The following is an 18,859-nucleotide window of genomic DNA, read 5'->3' as shown; positions in this document are numbered from 1 at the left end:
GGACACGAGAGCGGCAATGTATGCAGAGGTTTAGTCAATCGGCAGCCACGACGTCTTCACGGCCGTTGATGTCCAGCGTGAACGTCTTCGGTGTACGATGGAGTACGCGAAATGGGCCATCTTTGGCCGGTGTGAGTGGTGGCCGTATTTGGTCACGCCGAACGAAGACGTGACTGCAGTCATGCAGATCCTGGGTGACGAAGACAGACTGGGGGTATCGGTCGGCAGGAATTACAGGAGCAAGGTCGTGAAACGTGGTGCGCAGCTCTCGAATGTACGTGGAGGCATCATGAGTGGAAGCAGGCGACGACGGCTCAGAGAATTCCCCTGGAAGACGCAGGGACACGCCATAGACTAGTTCGGCTGATGAGCAGCCGAGATCCGTCTTCAATGCTGATCGGATGCCCAGAAGTACGAAGGGGAGGTGATCAAGCCATGTTCTCTTGGCTGGTGAACAGTGAGGGCAGCTTTCAGTTGTCGATGAAGCCGTTCGACCATGCCATTGGCAGAAGGATGGTAGGCAGTCGTGTGGATGTGTCGAATGCCCAAGATATTGGCAAGTGCGGCGAAAAGGGCCGATTGAAATTGACGACCGCGATCGGTGGTGACGACAGAAGGGCATCCAAAGCGTGATACCCAGCCGTTTTTGAAAGCCTTAGCCACTGTCGGTGCTGTAATGTCGGAAATGGGAAACGCTTCCGGCCATCTGGTGAAGCGATCCGCACATGTCAGTAGGTAACAGGCCCCTTGTGATGGTGGAAGAGGGCCGACGATGTCGAGATGGACGTGGGAAAACCTGGCGTCGGGAGGCTGAAAGGGGGATGGTGCCGTGACCGTGTGACGGTGAATTTTAACACGCTGGCACTGAAGGCAGGTTCGCGCCCAGCGTCGGACGTCAGCATTGATGCTTCGCCAAAGGAAACGAGATGTGACTAGCTTCTGGGTCGCACGAATACCCGGATGGCTCATGTTGTGCAATTGATCAAAAATTGCACGACGAAAGGCTGTAGGCACGAAGGGCCGAGGAAGACCAGTAGACGTTTCGCACGTTAATAATGAGGTAGAAAATAGAAGCAGGCACTCCGTGAAAGATAGAGACGTGAATGAAGAGCGAAGACTATGCAGCTCAGGATTGTTCCTCTGGGCAGCTGCTAGCTCTTCCATGTCTAGTGGTGGCTGGGTCGACAAGGCATCGATGCGTGAGAGTGCATCAGCGGCGGTATTTTCCGGCCCATGGACGTGTCTGAGATCCACCGTGAACTCGGAGATAAAGCATAGTTGACGGATCTCGCTTGCAGTGTAATTGCCGTGATTGCGATGGAAGGCAAACGTCAGGGCCTTGTGGTCTGTAATGACGTAAAAGTCCCGGCCCTCCAGTAAATGGCGGAAATGTTTGATGACGAGGTACACCGCAAGGAGTTCTCGGGTAAATACTGTATTTTTCTTCCGGTAGTTTGAGTTTTTGCCAGAAAAAAAAACAAGGGGCTGCCAACCTGATGCGTGCTGCTCGAGAACAGCGCCAACTGCCACACTCGATTCATATGTGATGAGACGAATTGGCGGTTCAGGAACGTGATGTATGAGCATGGTGGCGTCTGCCAGAGCCTTTTTGGCAGTGGCCAAGGCAGATGCGGCATCGTCTGTCCATTCCAGTGGCGCAGCCGGGTCTTTTTTTATGGCTAATAGGTCGGTCAAGGGCTTTAGGAAAGTGGCACACTTAGGAAGAAATCGGCGATGGAAGTTTAGTAGGCCCAGGAATTCTCGGAGTCGTTTCATTCATGTCGGGGGTGGAAAGTCTAGGATAGCCTTCACTTTGCTGGCGAGCGGTTGGATACCCTGTGGAGTGACAAGGTGGACTAAGAGCTCGATTGTAGCGACGTAAAAGACGCACTTATTGGGATTAATGACGAAGCCGTAATCATCCAGACGATGAAACAGGGTGCGCAGGTGGTCTTCATGCTCAGGGCCCGGTGAGCTTGCGACCAGGAGGTCATCAAGACCTCGCGTGACCTCGTTGACAGTGCGCTGAAATGTGTGTGCTGCGTTGCGCAGTGCGAAAGCCATCCTTACATATTCGAACAGACCAAATGGGGTGGTGATGGCCGTGTTTGGAATGTCAGCGGGTTCTGCAGGAATCTGATGGTAAGCCTTCACTAAGTCAATCTTAGAGAAGATCGTGCACCCAGCCAAATTTGATGTGAAATCCTGTATGTGAGGAAGTGGCTAGCGGTCTGGTAAGGTGTGGGCATTGAGAGCGCGGTAATCCTCACATGGTCTCCAGTTGCCAGGATCTTTCTTCGGCACCATGTGGAGTGGCGATGCCCAGTTGCTGAAGGAATGCCGCACAATGCCAAGTTCAAGCATGTGCTCAAACTCACGGCCAGCGATGGTGAGGCGTTCTCCAGATAGTCGACGAGGCCGTGTAAAAACGGGAGGTCCAGTGGTCACAATGTGGTGAGTGACGGAATGCTTCACCGGTGACTCTCTGGTGTGCGGCTTCGTGATGTTGGGGAAGTCAGCGAGTATTTTTGCATACGGCGAAGCGGGTGTGAGAGTTCGAAGGCTCGTTGACGAAGAAGTGCAGAGTAGACCGTTGATGGATAGGCGCGTGTTGAGATCGATGAGGCGATAAGCATGCACGTCCGCAGCAAGGTTGAAAAACTGAGGAAGTCCGCTCCAAGAACAGCTTGCGAGACGTCAGCGAGGATGAAAAGCCAGCGGAACGTACGGCGTAGCCCAAGGTCAAGTGTAAGAGAGCGTTGGCCGTATGTGGGAATGGCGGAGTTGTTGATCGCTTGGAGTGGGCAGGTCTGTTCGTTGCGACGGCGACCTGCACAGGAGGCCGGTATGACGCTAACCTGGGCTCCTGTGTCGACGAGGAAGCAAGCGCCAGTCATCTTATCGAAAACATAGAAAAGTCGGCATGGCTTTCGACCAGTACCACTTGCCACCGTCAGTGGCTGGTCGTCGCATTTCCCGACTAGGAGCACGGGCGAGTGCACTTGCGAGCAGAGGTCCCAAATCGGCGGTGGTACCAGCCCCTGGTCGAGGACGAGCCGTCCCGTGGCGCGTCGGTTGTCTGAAGTCCCGCAGAGCGTGGAGACGTCGAGGAGCGACTTTGGAACTGGAACCTGGATGCCGATCGGAGATGCGCAGGTATGAAGTCATCGAGACGTTTGACAAGGGCGTCCTAACGGTTGTCGATGCTCACGAGCGCGGGGTCTGCAGCGGTGGCCGGTGGTGACGTGGTCACGGTGTTGAGGCTATGTGCCCGCGAGTAGTCTGCTACTCGATCAGCCATTTCAGCAAGCGTGTCTACTGGGACATCTCCTGCAGCGACGAGGACCGGGACCATGCTCTGCGGTAAGCGCTGGAGGGACAACTCTCGCAACAGCTTCTCCTCTTGAGGGGCGCAGGTCCTGCCAATGAGCTGCCGCATGCGTCGCAGGAGCTGGGATGGGCAACGGTCACCGAGCTCTCTGGCCGTGATGAGCTGTTGGAGTCTGCTGTGTTGAGACTCGGACTTGTGGGAAATGATAGCTTCCTTCAACGTGTCGTAGGGATGACTCGGGTGCGGCGAAGTCTTCGGCTACGTCCGGAGGTAAGGAGGACACCAGATGCCAGTACCTGGTCTGTTGGCTGGTGATTTGCCGTAGACGAAAGTGCGCCTCGACCTGCAGTAACCATGTGCAGGGGTTGTTTGGCCAAAATGGTGGCAGGTTGACGTGTTGGAACGCAGCCACCGCAGCACTGCTAGGTCTGGCGTCTTCTTGGGCGTCAGGACCGGTAGGCTGGGTGGAAGAGCCGGCGGGATCCATGCGAGATGGTTGGGGTTGCATGTTCTTTATCGGGTCACCATTAACTGTCGGAGCTAACACGAGAAAGATCCAGCCTTGACAGCGTTGAGTTTTCGAACTGATTTTTTATTCTCGCTCTGCACCTGCCGTGCGGTTGATTGCCAACTTCTTCTTCCTTGACGGGCGCCGCATGCTGAGGCGCTACACGTTGATGGGACAAGCCCGAGCTTCTGCGGTGGTTCCATTAGTTGTGGTGCAGCGTGGTAGGCCCAAGCACGTGCGCAATCCTTGAGCTTGTATGCTCTCTAACGTCCGCACACAGCTGGGTCTCATGTTCGAGAGCACCGACATGCTGTATCTTATATAGCCTACGAACAGAGCTTGGTACAATTGAAGAAGAGACGATTCCGACGGGCCCCATCTTGCTCCTGTCACCACCCGAACCACAAGGACAAAGCTCTTCAGTTTTGACTTAAATGCAGTGACGCGCCTTGACCAGGATAGTTCACTGTCGATGGTTACACCAAGAAACTTGTGGTGTGTTACGCAAGGTATCAATGTTCCTTAAACGACTATCGGGTATTTAGCCATTTGTTTGCGCGTAAAGGCAAGCACTGCGCATTTTTCATTTGAAAGTGTGAGGCCTTGACGTCGTAAGTACGTGGCAGTAATTGTCACTGCACGTTGCAGACGCGCACGCAGTTGCGAACGCGTAGCTCCAGATGCCCATATGCATATGTCGTCGGCATATGAGCTAATCTTTACTGTGTGGGGAAGCTCAGACGCAAGTCTAATCAATGTCACATTGAAGAAAGTCGGACTGAGAACTCCTCCTTGGGGAATACCACGGTGAATATTATAGTGACCGGTGTCTCCATCACTTGTAGACATATATATGGTACGGCCATTGAGATAACTAACGATCCAACTATATAGTCGGCCACCAATTCTTAAAATGGCCAACGCATCAAGGATCGCGTAATGCAGAGCATTGTTTTAGGCACCCTTAATGTCAAGGAATACTGCCCCCACTAATCTGCGTCGACTTCTTTCTTGTTCAACATCGGAGATCAAGTTGACCACACCGTCAATGGCAGTTCGGCCTCTTCTAAACCCATGCATAAATTGGGGAAAGCAGTTAGTGCTTTCTAAGAAGCACTCTAATCTAGACAGTACCATCCTTTCCATTACTTTGCCGACGCAGCTGGCTAAGGTGATCGGCCTGAAGGATGAAAGTTCATTAGGGCACTTCCCTGGTTTGAGCAGTGCAATAATGCGGCTGCATTTCCAATTGGCAGGATCATTTCCTGATTCCCCACGAGATGTTATAATAGGACAACAGCATTTGTCGTGCTTCTGTGCCAAGATGACGGGGTGTGACTCCGTCTGGACGTGTAACCGATGAGCGTCGGGAGGCAGAATCCGCAGCGTCAAGTTCTTGCATCGAACCCATCAAATTTTTTCACATAGCCTTGACGTCAACATCATCCGTCTTTCGGTTTTCTTCATTGCAAGCAGCAGCACTGTGCGACGGGGGCGTACACGTGGGTCTCGATGGTAACGCTGGCCATTCTGCCTCCGATGTATTCGGGGCTAATGACTCGTGCCCTTGCACTTTCGTGTTCTGTAAGGGCATTGAAGTACGCGTGTCTTCATTTCTGGCCGGCAAGATCGGGCGAGGAGGTGATGATGAATGTACTTTGGGTGTTGGTTTTTCAACTTGATGAGCACTGCTGTTTCGTCGGCGTCGGTGTTATGAACGACGCCTACGGCGCTGGACAGCCGTTGCAGCTTCTCTGTGTGTTGCACGGTGTCTAACCATCTTCTTCATAATACTTATTTCGTTCCTCATCTTGGGACATTCTTTTGATGTAGCATCATGGGCTTCCGAACAGTTCGGGCATTTTGCAGCAACGCTGCAGTTATCATCTTTGTGAGATCCACCACATCGTTTGCATGTTACCACACCTTTGCAAACTGCACTGACATGCCCGAATTTTAAGCATTTATAACATTGTAGAGGCCTCGGTACGTAAGGACGTACCGAATGCCTCACGTATCCAACCTTGACGTCTCCGACTGAAACACTACTTTCACACATCGGGACCGTTCAAAGCAGTGAAAGCCAAGTACAGGAGCCTACGATGAGAGCAATTTTTTCAAGGCTGGAGTCAGTAATCTCTTCGTTCACATCATAGATGACGCCTGTTGTAGTTTCCTTGTCATACGCGGAGAATGCGCGGACCGCATTGTTGCCCAACCGAACAACTGCTTTTATGGTGTCCAGTATGGTATTTGTATTGACTTCCACAGACAGGATGTTCTTTTGAGCATTTATACGTATCTCTTCAACTTGGCTAGGGGCGACAAGTTTAAAATACTCCGTCAAGCTCTGATTATTCAGAGAGTTCAAGATGTCTGTCGTCGTTGTTGGTACATACGAGATTGTGTATGACCGCATGCACTCGCCTTTTTCGGTGGCTGTCGGCTGGTTGCAGATGTCTTCGGATTTTCCTCTTCAAACGGCGGCTTGAGACAACGGTGACGTCACTATTCCAGTCCATATCTTCAGTGGAATATCCATCGGAAGTATCAATGTCGACCACGCTGGGGCCGAAGCGGTCACTCGCATCGGAGGCACAATGATGTGGTCGTCCAGGGCCCAAATGCTGGAAGGAGATTTTATCCCCCATCCTAAGGAAAGACGTCCCCCAGTGTTCTAAGCGCAACCAGACGCAGCATTGCAATCAGTTAAAAATACGAATGGAATAAAGAAACAAGTGATATTACAAGAACGAAAGGATGTGCAGTAGCATAAGCAATTTCTTTCACTAAGTAAACTGTTACATATTTACCGCTCACCACCAGCAAGTATTAGCACAAGGAAATACATTTCTACAAGAGCAAGAATCTAAGAAAACAAAACTAGCTTTCAAATGAAAGAGTGTGTAGGACAATGATGTGGGACTTTGGTGTAGTTTATTTATTTTTATTTTATTTCTTTATTATTTTTTGACATCTCGGTGAAACTGAACCGTTTTGGCGTCCGTGATCCGTGACATGTGTAGTTAACCGATTACATTCGCATATCGAATGGGAAAAAAAGAGAGAAGACGATTGGCCAAACGTGTCATTGTTGAAAAAGTATTCTGTTAGTGTGCATTGATGGATATGACGAGTCGGGCGTGACTGTGAAAACGAGACATACTTAGACGCGTATAACTTATAGGAGTCATTCAGCAGTTGGTATGAAAACTTGAGGCGTGCCTGCTTTGCGCTAGTGGTTAGTATTCGAAGAAAAAACAGCGCAAGAGAGACGAGGACGAAAAGAAGACAGGTACAACAGACGGACGGCCCGTTTGTTGTACCGGTATTCTTTTCGTCCGCGTCTTTTTTGCGCAGTTTTTTCTTTAAATACGTTACACCAACTCGCCCAGCTCAAGCTCCTGCTGCTAGTGGTTAGTGTTCTAATGCCAAAAGAAGCCATAAGGTTAGTGGGAGAGTTGCGCTCTCCTGACTCAGATTTTGCTATATCAATTAGCGAACGAGCGATTCAAACCGTGTTGTCATAATATAACACTGGTCTTACGAACGTAGTGTATGGCAGTATAGTTTTGAGGACGCGGGCGCCATCTTGAAACATATATTTATAATAACAGCTAACGTAGTGCGGCTGCAGCAATGGTGGCAACGGGTGTTTCCCATCTGAAGCCAGACGTTACCGTAACACCTAAATACTTATGTTATTCAACATTCGCTATTGGCGAACCAATAATAGTGTAAGTGAATTAAGACGGGCTATGTTTACCTGTTACTGTAATGGGTTGTTCATTTTTTTACATTAATGGATATTCGCCACTTAGAGTACCAGTCAACCAATTAGCGATGGTGCGCTGAGATTAACGTGATCTGCCAGGCTGGTGATTTCCGTTTAAATAATACGGTCATCTGCGAAGACCTAGATACTACAGTTAATGTTTGCTGAAACATCATTTGTGACTATTAAAAACAATAATGGTCCCAGGACGGAACCTTGAGGAACTCTAGAAGTTACAGGTAGTGTTTCTGATTTAACACGTTTACAAAGCCACCAACTCTGAGCGGTTTGTTAAAAATATTTTATCCATGAAAACACTAGCCCTTCTCCGACTACACTTTTTAGTTTTGCGAATAATTTACTGTGATAAACACAATCAGTGGCTTTTGATAAATCTAGTGAAATCATGTTCGTGTGGCCGCGATTATAGATGCTTATTGCGAGGAAATGAATTACCTCGGTTAGCTGGGTAACAGCGGACAAACAGCAACGAAATCCATTCTGATTTCGAGACAAGAAATTTAGTTTCTCAAGAAAAACAGTAGTGCGTTATAAAATTATCTGTTTTAAGAGCTTACACGAAGAGCAAATAATGGACATCGTCCCGTAATTTCATACTGAAGACATCTCCGTTTTTCTGAATGGATATTGTTTTTGTCATTTTCCACTTATGTGGTAGTTAAGACAAAGTAAGTGATTTACGTAAAAAAGCCAACATACTTGCTCCATCATTCCGCAAATTTTCAAAATTTTTAAGGAACTCGTTTGTAATATCATCTGTACCGTTAGATTTTTTTTGTTAAGTTAAGCAGCAAGTTCAGTATTCCTGCATTGGTGACTCCAAGGCAATCGATGCTTGATATATGTAACGACTGCTGACCGAGAAGAATTGCTGTATGCATTCGCGTTTCCTGTTGTTTCCTCGGGGCTCATGTGCGATGCCGTCGAATTATTAGTGCGAAGGTTCCTACAAAACATGTTAGGAGTGATTTTAATAAACCTAGGAAGAGTTATTGTGAAGTCGTATTGGTTGGGACTCATGGTTTTTCATCTGAACTCTGGTTTCCCGCAGTTTAGTTTGAGGCTAATGAAATGTACACGTTTAGTTGTTTTCACAACCCGATATATATATATATATATATATATATATATATATATATATATATGTACGCAACCTTTTTGTTTTTTGCATTGCCTGAATGATTTAACGAGTTATCGAAGCATTGTTCACAGTCGCTTTCTAAAGTTTCGTTGGTATGAAGTTAGTAATACAGCACGTAAGAGTAGATTTGAACCTAAGCCAGAGTAAATTAGTGTCACTGGATGCATCGGAAGCAAAGTGTGAAAAAAACTTCAAACTCGTTTGTGAGATGGGTTACAATCGATTACAGTTTATGCACGCGGTTTACTTTCAAAGCCGAGCGGCAGCAAGCAAATGGGTATGCTATGGTCCGATATGCCATCAACTACGTCAGTTCGAAACTGGTTTATCAGAAAGTGCTAATAAGTATCAAGTCAAGTATGGTTTAGTTTTGTGCTTCGTGAACGTTGAATATGATACTATTTGCGAAGGTTAAAGTTCAACATTAAGTATATAAGTGCGTCCACGGCAACCGATGTGTGGTTGAGTGTAGTCGAATCAACGTCTGGCAGGACGCGAGAGCTCTGGATGTGATGTTGCGTGAAGTCCTGAATTGGTAGCGTTGCGCGCTCGACCAGGTAACACGCTTCGGAAAATGCATGCCACAAATATGGGGGATCATCACAATGAAGCCGGCAGGAAACGGCCTTGGCGTCTGTCAAAACCGGAAGGCATATGACAAATATTTTTGATGAGTAACGCGACAGCCACCGCCATTAATAGGTCGGTCTTTACAAATAAATATATAATTAGGAGGAATAACTTTATCATCATCAAATATTTCGCGAGAATGTCTTCTTCCCGTAACCCCCTCCCTCCCTATTTCGGGATTATGTTTGAGTAGAAGAGCTTCCAAAGCCTGTATTTAGTTTAGACCGCTTCTTGACTTACCGTTTCATATGGTTAGGACATGGACTTGACATGGTCACGAGCTTGGCCAGATTGCGGCCTGCGTGGAGCCTCGTCTTTAGCAGAGGCACTTTGCCATTCGTTTCTTCGTTAGAAGTGAAGGCGCGATTGTTAATGAGTAATTTATGAAATGCTAGCGATACCTTCTCATTCTTCACGCGTTTTTCGTGCTATTTCACAGCTTGCTTCTAATGTCTCTGATTCTCTGTGAAAAATCTTCGATTGAAGAAGTTGATGTTGTTCAGTTTCCACCCTGTTTTAAGTATAACTGATTTCTGCCTGCAATCTAGTAACGTGAACATTACTGGCCTATTGTTCCACTCTGCTCTTCGTAGATGAATTGTACGTTCTATAGTAGCTATACTTAAGCCGAGAGTTTCCTGAACGACAGTTTTGTTCACTGTTTGCTTAACCATTTCACTCGTCTGTCAATTTCTGGAAGGCCATGAAGAAATAAATTGGATCGCCTACTCCTATTTTCCAGGTCGTCAAATTTTCTTGCTAAGCATTCATATGCGTGCTTCATGTTGACAATTTCTTCTTGACTTAAACTAACTTTCTCCACGAGTCTTGTGAAAGCATATATCAACGAGCCGCTTTTCTTTGCCGAGTTCACCTTTTCTTTTTATAAACTTGTGATTTTGTCCTCTTTAGGTCATAGATTCGTTTCGATGTCTCCTCCTAGGAAAAGTTTTCGCAAGAACAGTGTGACACAAAACAGCACCCCTGAGCACCGAGTGCGTGTATTTTCAGTATTGTTTCCTTACCTGCAGAAGGAAGGCGAACGGATTGCTACACGTCCGCATGCCTGAAGTGCCGCTCTGTCCATGGAGCGTCTAATGCGTTGAGAGCCCTTTTGTAGGTGAGTCGTCGGGTAGTTTTGGGTGTTGATCATCCTTAGAAAACTGTTTCGAATAAATTGTATACTTCTGATAGAACTTCACTCATATCAAGCCGCATTCACCGAGATTTCAACTCTTTTTAAACTGCGTACCACAATTACCTCGCAAAAAAAGTTGAAACGTGGAATGCGGCACAACATCCAAAACCATGCTAAATGACCCCTGAAGAAGTCTTCCTTCTTGAAACGCTCGCTGCATACAACTATTTCGCTGCTCATATTATTCCAATTTCGGAGCTTTATCGCCCACAACTTTTTATCCTTCTTAACTTTCGAAAAGTAGCGCAGGCTTATAGTCAGTAATATTTCACGACTTTTGCACTGTCCCACAATGAACGGCCGTTTTTAGTTTTTCGCCAGTATATTGTTCCGTGCCATTTCGAAAAGTCGCTTCGAAGACGCATCGGCCGGAAACTCGGTGATGGTTTCCGAAGCCGGGAAGCCGTCACCGCTCTCCGGCTTGGGACAAAATATGCGCTGCCGTGCCAGCGTATCTGGAAAGTGCGAATAGCAAATGTAGCGCGTTATTATGTTGTGCGCGCATCGTAATTAACGTTGCATATTCATTTTTTTTGTAGCGTTAGCTACACTGGCCTAGCCAAGCCCGTTTCGCGCGGCACATCAAGAGCCGTGCTGCGCATGCGCAAGGATCAGTGATGTCACACGGCTTGCGCACCGGAACCACCGCAGCCGGCACCTCTCGCGCACTCCGCCGCCGCCGCGCGCGACTCACCGCCGCCGGTCTGCGCATTCCAGAGGAGTGACGTCGTAGCCGTGGTAGACGCACTGGCGCCGGCGCGCGCTCGCTGTGCAGTCGTCGTCTGACACTGCGCTGGAGCCGCTGCGCTTCTGACTGGCGTTTGCCAGTGTGGTATAGCCATGGAGAAGGAGAGCGCAAATGCTGCTCAACAGCGCAGAAGAACTGAGAGCTTGACTCATCGGATCCCGAAGTAGTTGCCTGGCAATTAGCGGTTGAGCGTAGGAGACAACCAGGAAAGCTAAGAATAATCAGCTGAACCTTTGCTAACGCTACGTATATCCTGGCATAGCCGAGCTAAGCCACTGCAACTTTTTTTTTCAACACAGGGGAGTTACAGATCACCTATATGTGTAAAAAAGGGCTAGGACGGACACCACGTATGTTTTGGAAAAGGTTATTTTCGGGGTAAGTAAATCGCCCTCGCGTAGATGACACGGTCAGCATTGTTCAGGAAAGACTGGGAATTCCAAATCTTTTACGAACAAGAACTCTATTTTTTGCGAAATTTTGCCCTAACCTGTTCCCTTAAGGGGGTATGAGCCACTCATTGTATTAAGTAATGGGGCAGATTTAATGTTAAAACAATTTAATTTCGAAGAATCGCAAGCGGAAACGGCGCGCTAATGCTGCTAACCACGCCGCCGAGCAAACTCGAGACATCAAACGCAAGCGACAACAGCGACGAGCAATGAATCGTACAACGCTGGAAAAGATGCACGAAAAGAAAGAAAGAGTAGAAGGACAGGGTAAAGACTTGTGATTATTTTTTTACATCACGACTCACAAAACACGTCAAACTTCCTGTTAAAGTGTAGCTAAAGCTGTTAAGGGCTGCTAAGTTTGCTGCTAAGTGCTGCTAAGAGCTGCTAAGTTTTGCGGAACTTAGCAGATCGCACACACAGCGTTCACGGCTAATTTAACGCTTAAGTCATTCAGAATAGCCCTGTTGGAACGCAAGATGGTATTTGCCATCACTTGAACGACGCGCCCTTTTTAGTCCAAACAGAAAAACAAGTGGTAGTTGTTGGTGATGTTACATGTAAGAGTATGCAGGAGTGTAGTAGTAAGAGAACAAGGAATAATGGTAACATTAGTCTAAAATAACGTACTTAGTCGCCTCTAGGAAGAAATTAAGGTAAGCCCTGTTACTGCATACCATAAGTACTTATGATTTAGATCTGAAATTGCTCATTATTCACAGATTGGCTTTTGATATCTTCCATACTAGTAGGAAGAAATGCGAACGGTACGTTCCAGACCATACAAAAGGATTTTCCAGAGCGGGCACGTGAGATCAGCTAAAATTCATATATATTTCTAAAAAAATTCTTTACTACTGCGATCAAAAACCACAGGAAGACTGCACTTTTCTCATACCTGAAAAATTTGTAATTCGCATTGGCAAACCATAAAGAGTGATTGTCTTTTCGTGCAACATCGGGGTTCACCTGCCTGACAAACATGTATCTTCCGATGGCTTTTGCTTAAGGCACAGCCTGACTACTTCTTGCTGATTTCGCACGTTTGTTGATTTCTTTTAAGCTGTTTTGTACTGGTAAGTAGCTTCCCCGAAGGCGCTGAAGAACACGCTGTCTGTTCCCATCTTCCCACGCGAAGTTTAGCATAGCATGCATGAATGCACTCGATTTCTGACACGGGTAAATTTCGGGCCTCACGACAGCCATGTTGGCTTGCCAGGCAACAATCAGGGGTGCCTGACATATTTTCAAATTACAAGTCTTTCGTCTACTCAGAGGAAGCCATTCTGCCAACCTCAAACACTTTCACGCCCTCACTCTTGTCCCCGAAACCTCCTGGGCCTGTGGCTGTCGGAAATGTAGCTGTCTCTTTGCAAATATCAAAGTCTTCAAATAAAATATGTTGGAGCTCTTTACCTTTTTCTTCAATAAAGCAAATCCCGTCCCAAGATTTCAAGCTGGTCTCTGTAACACCAACAAAATTGCTGTCGGCGTAATCAGGAAAACAGATATTAGTATGCCCGTTATCCTCGTGCAAGCTATGGCCTGAAACCACTTTCCGAGTATTTTCCACACTTAAGTAGCGATCAGTGGGCGGCTCACAATGATGTAAAACTTGATGAGAAGACACCCCAGGTAATGACTGGTTGTTCTTTGCATCTGCCCGTCTGTCTTCTAGCTCGGCAACAAAATTTCTACCGCGTTCATTGTGGAATTCGGCAGGACAAACACAATCTTTGAACGACAACATGGTAAAATCCTGATAAGTATTGGAACCTTGCGTGCCTTGTAGTCGCGTTTGCTTAAGGCGAAGCTCTATAATTCAAAACTTCTATCTCTAGCTTGATCTCTCTGGTCTAAGCCCTGAATAAAGTCACCATTCTCGATGTTTCAATCCATCGGTCGAAATATCCTGATAGCCTTGCTACAAGCTGGTGGCCTGTTTCTCTACCTTCAGGCATAACTCCTCTGAAGCTCTCACTGTAGCCTTCAGTCACTAGTGTAACTAAACGCTTGTAGAAGGCTCAACTTCACCTTTTTGTTTTCTAAAGAATCCTCTGGTGGCATTTTGCCTATCACAGTTAAAGGGTCCTTTGCGAGGCAAAGACTAAAAGCAGAAGTCCAGTTTCCTTTAGGTCACTCTTGACCGGTAGCGGCGCGCTCGAACCTTTGAATGTAGGCGTCTAAGTCGCCCACTACTTCATTGAAAAGTGGGATGACCTTCTAAGGACTGATTAGTTTATTGTGCGGCACTGCCGCCTGTTCCCCAGCCACGGCACCAGCATTACTAGTCAATAGTCGCTGCGCACGAATCTCTTCAAGGAGCAACTTTTGGTCCAGAACCTCGCGCTCAATCTCAAGCCTACGGCTCTCGGCTTCCCGTGCTCGTGCTCTCTCGTCACGCGCTTTCTTTGCTTCTTCCTCTGCCTATGCCCTAAGCTCCACGCCTTGCAAGTCAAGTAATGCATTCTCTGCAATTATTTTATGCATTTTTATCTTCCGTACAGCCCTCAGCTACGATCGCTGACTGCGCTGTTCCAACCGTCTTAATGAACCAGAGAGAAAGTCCTGTCGCGGACGCCATTGTTACGATGTGGTTCGGGGAGAAGGCTTAATTGTGAGTGGCCCCAATCAGAACGCCAAAACGTATTCGAGCATAAAAAGTGCAAATACACGGACACAGGGCATCGGGGCAAGTGAGGAAAGCGTTCGAACCAACTAACATGACGGGCTCACAGTTTGACTCGCCTCCCACGAAGCTGGCGTGGTGCGTCGCTCGATGATTTACACGAGAGGAGACGGCGGGTGAGGTCTCGCAGGCTCTTGTTCGTTGGCTGGTTGACGTGAGCGGAAGACGTGTCGTTTAGAGGTCCTCGCGTTCGTTGGATCCCTCCTACAGCCGTTGGCCTCCCGAACGATGACGTCCAACCGAAACCAAGGTTGGGTTCTTTGTTCAACTTCTCAGCTATGTCTTCCCTGCCAACTTGGTCTCTTCTCCTCCCGTAGCCTGCTTAGCCACGCGTTATTTGCTGATTCACTGCGTACTCTTCTACGGCATTCCCCGATTCGTTGTTTTCTTTTCGATTTATTACCTCGCTACGCCGCGAACGCACGTGAAGCGAGGCGTCGTCCTGTATTGAACGGTACACGTGCCCCGGTGCACGTGATTCCATATTTTTTATTTGCTTCGTCATCGTTTTCGATGTGTCGCTAGGCGCTTCCCCACATCTGGAATGCAAAGTGAGGCATGTATAAATATCGGACGCACTTGGTCCATGAATCAAATTTGTTGACCGACGACTGTACTTGCGTTTATTGCTATGATTGGACTGTTGCTTATCTTGAGGAGCACAAATTCAATCAGTAAAAACACTTAACTCGTAATGGCACATTTCGCAATATTTCTTTAATTGACAGTACACTGTGACGGTATAAGCGCTTGTCAGACTACACTGCAAACATTTGTTCGTCGAAGTAGATACGTCCGACTTCTTGGAAGTACTATTTATGTGAAGACAATAAAAACGACACGCTCAACGCCTTTCCTTTCAGAAAAACCATCGATCAATTGGTGAAAGCGGCCTCCAGCAAATGCCATGGTACAAAATGAAGGGATGTGGTGAGCTTTGCATTAAGCCGCAACGAGCCAAGACGCAATAAGGTTTTGATTTGTAACAGATGGCTGTGCAAATGACCCGTATATTTTACAACCAGAAGCCATCACGTGGTTTACTATCATACACAGAGGTTCCAAATACGGACAGTGGGGAGGAACTCATTAAAAAAGTTGTCGCAGTTTCACCCGAAAGGCGAAGCATCAATTGCGATAGCAAATTAGTAGAGAGCTAGCTATACAGAGTAACGGTAGTAGTTATATCAGCTGTATAAACTTAAACATGCAACAGCACCAGCAACGCGCAGAACTGTTGTCAACGGCGTCGGCGTTTTGCCCGTGTTCTCTCCGAACGCGCGCGGCGTTGGTGACTGTTGCCGGTGCATCCTGGAGCGGTTCTAAGGTTTTCGATGAGATCAAAACGGGACACTCATCGAGCAGCTTCGGACGACTTTACCACCTTCTCGCCTCACAAAGTTTTTATATAAATACGCATTTGGTACCGCAGCTAAACGTCGTCCCTCCATGGCCTTTCGCGCGATGGAAGAAGTCGCGTTTGCTCTCCGCCGTGCGTTCGCTCCCTATGAAAGCACGCGTCCTTCGCGCGCTTTCACTCGCACATACAGCATACGGAACCTCACGTCGACGGCAGAAATCCGCTTCGAGTGTCCATATATTAGACAGTTTTAGTTTAGCGTTTTTACGCTCAGCTTAGGTGCTGAGCAGAGCGGAAGCACGAATGCGCATGCGCTCTCCGCTTAGCCGCAAGCGGGCTAGCGGAGCGAGAATCACGGTCCGCTTACAAGCTGCCTAAGCGGCTTGGGGAGCCTTGCTGCCGTCTTTCGCTAGCGAGGGTCGGCGATGCACGCGCCCTCTCTCGCGCGTGCATCGAAGCGCCTTGCATCGAGGCACCACTCGTGCGAGCGCAAATAACTTGTGTAATACACCTGCATCTGGTTATTTAAGAAAATAAATTGAACAGCACAGCTAACAAAAACGTCGCCAGCGCATTGGCGTCAGAAAGCATTGTATTGGATTCGAAATGCAACCTCGCTGGCTATCAATTGGCGTTCAAGAAGTCGACGCTTCATTTTCCACTCGATAAAATGGACCGCTAACGCATTACAAGCACCCGTCTAGATACTTAATGAACAAATAAGTTATATATATTCGTCTTACTTTGTAAAAGTGACAAAACGTTCTTTTTTATTTTGTTTCACTACGCTGAATTTGGCCAGAGGGCGCTGCAACTACGAAAGGTCCGCTCCGCTACGCTACACGCATAACTAAAATGTCAAAATCGCCCGCCGCTCCGCTGTGGCTTAGCGGGGCCGTAAAGACCGTAAAGACGCTCAACTAAAACACTCTATTTGCTATCGCAATAAACGTACGGAAAATATTTCATTTATGCAGGCTTGCAGAGTTTACATGGTGTTAACAGCGCAGAGAGCGAAAGAGCGCTCACTTCCAACTGATTTTACATGTGAAGAACTTCGCCTCTTCTTCTTCAGAACCACAATCTCATATATTACCTAGGGTAATGAAAACAAGGCAAGGGAAGGCGACCATGCAATATGACATATCAACACTTATTCTTCCTTAAAAGCAGATAATATCGTTACGGTGAAAGAGAGGTTTAAATTATATTTACATAATATCTACAACTGGCATACAAGGCACAAAAGATGTAAAACCAGTCCGCGCGACATCAGAGAGAGTTGTCGTCTTCTGTGTTGTCCTCAGCGTTGTCTCGAGCATTGCTTGTTAACATGACCCCCATCGGCGAAGGCGCCGTCCCGGCGCTGGCTAGATCTTCCGAGTGGCATCTCCTAAGGCTTGTGACGTGCACGACATCGGTGGAAGATCGAGACGTGGTGGAATCGAGGAGCGTGATTTTACATGTGACGTCGGTCACATGGCGCAAGACCCGGTACAGGCCAGAGTAAGGCGAAATCAACTTTTCACAAAGGCCAACTTGTGACGGTGTCCAAAGAACGACCATATTGCCAGGGTTGTAGTGGGCATCGCGGTGGTGGGCATCATAGAAGCGTCGTTGCTTTTCCTGCGAAGCGGTAAGGCGCAGGCGTGCAATCTGGCGGGCCTCGACAGCACGGAAGATCGCTTCACTGGCGTATTCTGACGACGAGTCAAGAACAGCGGGAACCAATGTGTCAAAAGGCAGCGTAGGATTTCTTCTTTACAGGAAATAAAACGGAGAAAAACCCGCAGAGTCATGTCGGTAGGAATTATAGGCATATGCTACGAAGGGCAGAGCGGCGTCCCAGTCACGATGGTCAGCGGAAACATACATAGCAAGCATGTATAGTTCTGTTCAGACGCTCTGTGAGGCCGTTAGTCTGAGGGTGGTACGCCGTTGTCAACTTGTGTTTTGTAGCGCAGGAGCGCATGAGGTTCTGGACAACCTTCGATATGAAATAGCGGCCCCGGTCTGTGAGGAGCTGTCGAGGAGCGCCGTGGTGAAGGATAATGTCTTCGAGCAGGAAGTCGGCAACGTCGGTTGCACAGCTGGTTGGAAGCGCCCGAGTGATCGCGTACCGGTTCATGTAGTCGGTAGCGACTGCAATCCACTTATTTCCGCTGACAGAGATCCGGAAAGGGGCAAGAAGGTCAAGACCGACCCTAAAGAATGGCTCCGATGGTACGTCAAGGGGTTGAAGGCGGCCAGCTGGGAGTACTGCTGGTTTCTTGTGGCGCTGGCATTTTTCACAGGAAGCGACGTAACGGCAGACGGAACGGTAAACGCCGGGCCAAAAGAAGCCATGTCGAACACGGCATTGCTTCTTTTGGAGACTCCGAGCTGACCGGCGGTAGGAGTGTCAAGTAGCTGTGTGAGGACAGTTTGAAGCATGCGTGCAGGAATAACCAAGAGCAGTTCGGGACCGTCAGGGTGCATGTTGTAGCGGTACAAGACGTCGTCCTGCAGCACCAACGCACGGAGAGAAGGGGAAGGTGTTTCAGAAGTCAGCTGGAGAATGACGTCTCGCAAGTAGGGGTCACGGCATTGCTCATCTCCGATGTTATGAAACGCCGTAAGTGACAGCACGCAGGTATACTCGCAACTGTCGGGAAGCTCTGGGGGGTCTACTGGATGGCGCGACAAGGAATCAGCACCTTCATGTAATCGGCCGCTCTTATGCACAACTGTGTATGAGTACTCTTGGAGTCGTAGAGCCCCCCTACCGAGACGGCCAGTAGGATACTTTAGGAATGAAAGCCAGCACAACGCATGATCGTCTGTGATAACTGTGAACGTACAAGTAGGGGCGAAATTTACCTACTGCCAAAACGAGGGCAAGGCACCCGCGTTCAGCAATATAATAATTGCGCTCCGCTTGGGACAGAAGACGGCTAGCGTACGCACTAACACGGTCGCAACCTTGCTGGCGCTGAGCCACAACAGCGTCGATTCCATGACCGCTGG

The sequence above is a fragment of the Dermacentor silvarum genome, chromosome 3, assembly GCF_013339745.2.
Source record: "Dermacentor silvarum isolate Dsil-2018 chromosome 3, BIME_Dsil_1.4, whole genome shotgun sequence".
In the NCBI taxonomy this organism is placed as follows: domain Eukaryota; kingdom Metazoa; phylum Arthropoda; class Arachnida; order Ixodida; family Ixodidae; genus Dermacentor; species Dermacentor silvarum.
The sequence above is the reverse complement of the archived record's forward strand: the minus strand, read 5'-3'. Positions refer to the sequence as shown.